This window comes from Marmota monax, unplaced genomic scaffold (assembly GCF_021218885.2).
Source record: "Marmota monax isolate L192 unplaced genomic scaffold, Marmota_monax_Labrador192_F-V1.1 WCK01_AAM20220418_F8-fsc00002, whole genome shotgun sequence".
Classification (NCBI taxonomy): Eukaryota; Metazoa; Chordata; class Mammalia; order Rodentia; family Sciuridae; genus Marmota; species Marmota monax.
Window position 1 is genome coordinate 33746580 of NW_026693571.1, and position 3421 is coordinate 33750000.

At 30.5% G+C, this 3421-nt stretch overlaps 1 protein-coding gene across 3 annotated transcripts in view; it reads right to left on the reverse strand.

Annotated features, from left to right (window-relative positions):
* Positions 1-2781: 2781 nt before the first annotated feature.
* Gria2 (glutamate ionotropic receptor AMPA type subunit 2) overlaps positions 2782-3421 on the reverse strand; it is a 152947-nt gene continuing 152307 nt past the window's right edge. For all 3 annotated transcript variants that reach the window (XM_058583885.1, XM_058583886.1, XM_058583884.1), the window contains one exon: positions 2782-3421. This exon is cut by the window's right edge and continues 1717 nt beyond it. The gene's annotated coding sequence lies outside the window, so the exon portion shown is untranslated.

Consider the following 3421-nt stretch of genomic DNA (forward strand, 5'->3'; position numbering starts at 1 on the left):
GACACCATCTTAGTATCCACATATTCCTGTTGAGAAGACAGACAAAAGACAGGAGGGAGAAAAAGGGAAGATAAAGCTAGAATCTTGGTTTTTACTGTCTCCCAAGAGTTTAATCCACTCCCCCACATTCCAATTTACAGTAAAATGAAACTGCCACATTAACCTTAAAGGAAACAAAAAAAGAAAGAAAAATGACCAAATTCATTCAGTGAGTTCAGGCATATCCAATGAAGTAATGGTAAGTGTATGCGTATGCAAAAACGACTTTCTCTCTGAAATAGCAAAATTAACTTATACCTAATGGGACAAAAGGCAATTTAAAGAACAATCTAGAAGTACTTAAGAGTAGAAATAAAAAGAGAATTGGCTTGTGCTTATTGTAAAATGGTTTTAAAAAGGATTTCCAAAGAGCAAACAGTAAAAATAGAGTTCTCACTCTTCCTGTTTCATCAGAGTCTCCAGTTTCCTTCAGAAATTATAAATTGTGAGGCTTCTTAAGTACATGAAGGGATATAACAAATTTGGCAGGTACTGAATCAGAAGATGTGGGTGATACAGAAATAGAACTTAGCAGGAAATTTTTATTTCACTCAAGATATTCCTAGTCATTTATTACAGTTATTAAGAAGACTTTGAAACTCATCAACGCTGTCTTTGACAAAATGAAAGGCATTGCAAGTGCCCTCAAAGCAAAATCTCTCATGAAAGATAAGACAGAAATAGATGGGGTAACATAAAGAAAAAAAAGAAAAGCAACATGAATGAAACTTAGAAATGAGATATGATCTGAAGTCTAATATATGAAAAATGGCAGTTGTACTTAAGGGCAAGAAAAAAATGTAAAATGGTTAGACCAGAAGAAAATGAATAGAGACAGCACATAAAACACAAGCACAGATTCTTAATGATCCAGATCTACTCTAGGCACTTCCCTGTTTTCACTAGATCCAAGGGGATCTGTGTTGCTTTGGGTTTCAACGTCATCATGTTTATATAATACATTTGAACCTTCATGTACTTACAGTGCCATATGCCATGAATTGTTGTTTTGAAGTAGAAATGATGAAGTAAATTTACTGATTAGTGTCTAGTAAAATTTGCAGTGGCATGATTTAGCCAAAAGACCACATTAAATGACTTTTTCAAAATTTGATACAACTTTTGCAAACCATTTAATGCACCCCAAAATTTCACTCAAAGCTTCCTGATGATTCATTTATACTTACCCATTATTTGATGTTGGTCATTTAAAATAAACCAATTTTAAGTATAAGAACTCTTTGCTTATTTACTCTACTTCTAAGGGTATTTATATCTTTTTGGGAGTTCCTTCAATAATCTTATTGGAAGTTCATTCACAGAAAATTTGTGAAACTTAATCAACAAACTCTCCAAAGTTAATATTATGTTACTAGTAATATGTACATTACCAGTTAAAGCTGATAATATAGACCGATTTTGCAATTAATTGAATCTAAACATCTACTTATTTACCTTGAATTAAAGGAAAAAGTATAATTGCCTGAATTACACTTCCTTTTACATAACAGAAAACACATAATCATCAGAAAATACATTTAAATGCTCACAAGTACATTCCAAACTAAAAGTGATACTGGAGTTACTTGTTCACATTTGCTGGAAAAGTACCTCAAAGATGTGATGAGATAGAATGGAGTAAAAGGAAAAAAGTTACTTGTATTCTTAATTAATTTCCACTACATTTTTTCTTTTAAATACTATTGCATTAGAAGTCATTCTGTAAGTTTATTATATTGTTAATTCTTCTCTTCATTTGCTCTTGACAACCAACATATTTATACTATTGTTAGATCTGAGAGTGTGATTTCAAGCAGATACCTCAGTATACTCATGTTTTAAACATTCAATGTATTTAAATTCACAATATTTGAAAAGTTAATGTGCCATTTTGAAGAACTAAAATGCTTTAATAATTTTAGATTATATGTAGCTAAGATTGGCTAAATATTAAAATGATCAGCTTGGTTTAAAAAAAAAACTTTAAATGGCAAATATTGTAGTTTTCAGTAACATTCTTTCTGTAAAACAATAAGTGGACACATTGTTTGAAACAAATCATAGAATTTGTAAAGAAAGTCACCTTTCTGCTCTTTAATGAGAGTCACAGCAGATGAACTGACAACACACAGTAGGATGGCCAGTGATAGCAATGCATGGTATTTTATCAACAGTGTATCTATCATAAAATGAGTAATGCACTTAATAGCCATATTTCTACATATACCCAAAGCACTGAATAACTGCAGGGGTGAATTACCAGAATTGTTAAACATCTGACTTACAAAACAAATATCTATATCCTATTATATTTGTATTTAGCCAACATAAAAACTAAGATGTCCTCCTTCACTAGAAACAGTTGGGTTTGTTTGAGAATAATGCTAAATAAACTTTATTGGCTTATTGTTATTAGTTTGAAGTACTAGTAAGTAAAAATAAATAAAATAAAAATAAAGATCTTTGACTTTTTTTAAGAACATGTTTTATGTATGATTGAATTTTTACAACACTCCGAAAAAGCCATCCGATGTTAGATTTAAAAATAAAATCAAAAGCATTTTCTGACAGAGTACACTGAAAAATTGGAAATCCCAATATCTTCAATAGAAGTTGTAGAAAGTGTATGTCTCCTTGGAGCTTGACACCCACTTAACACAGCAGAAAATAAGGTACTATACTGTAAACAAAAAAGTACAGTAAAGGACAGTTGTAAATTTACATAAGAATAGTTCATAAACATTTTGGTCTTTCCATAACTGGTTTTATATAAAATGAATAAAAAAACCTTTAGACATCTGTCATCACTCTTGTTTGTCCACTTTTCACTTATATGCACACAGACATATTTATATAGCAGTATATTGATGCACCGTTACATGGATATTAGACTATAATTACTGTTTGTAACTGAGATGTGCATTATCCAATCAACATTATCCATAGTTGAAATACTCTTACATTATGTATTCTTCTCATGTTGTATCTATAAAAACATGAAAATATAACTTTACATTATTTCAATTATTTACATTAGTTCAAGCTTGACAGAGAAAAAATGATAAGCTCAATTTTTGGAACAGTAGGCCCAGAGGTACAATAAATAGCATTGATTGTATATAGTCATCTCTTTTCATTTTTAAAAACTCATTTTTAAGTACAATATGGAAATAATTAGTCTGCAATTTGGTCATTCTAGCATTTATTATGAAAACTTAAAATGCACCTCCAACATTCCTAGTGAGGAGAAATGCACTAAAAATTATGCTGTATTATTTTGGAATTTGTGATCAGGGACAGCAAAATTTAGTGAAGAATATCATGATTCCACATGCCACCATATTCAGTGCAGTGGTTACTGTTAAATCCTACACGTTCCTTT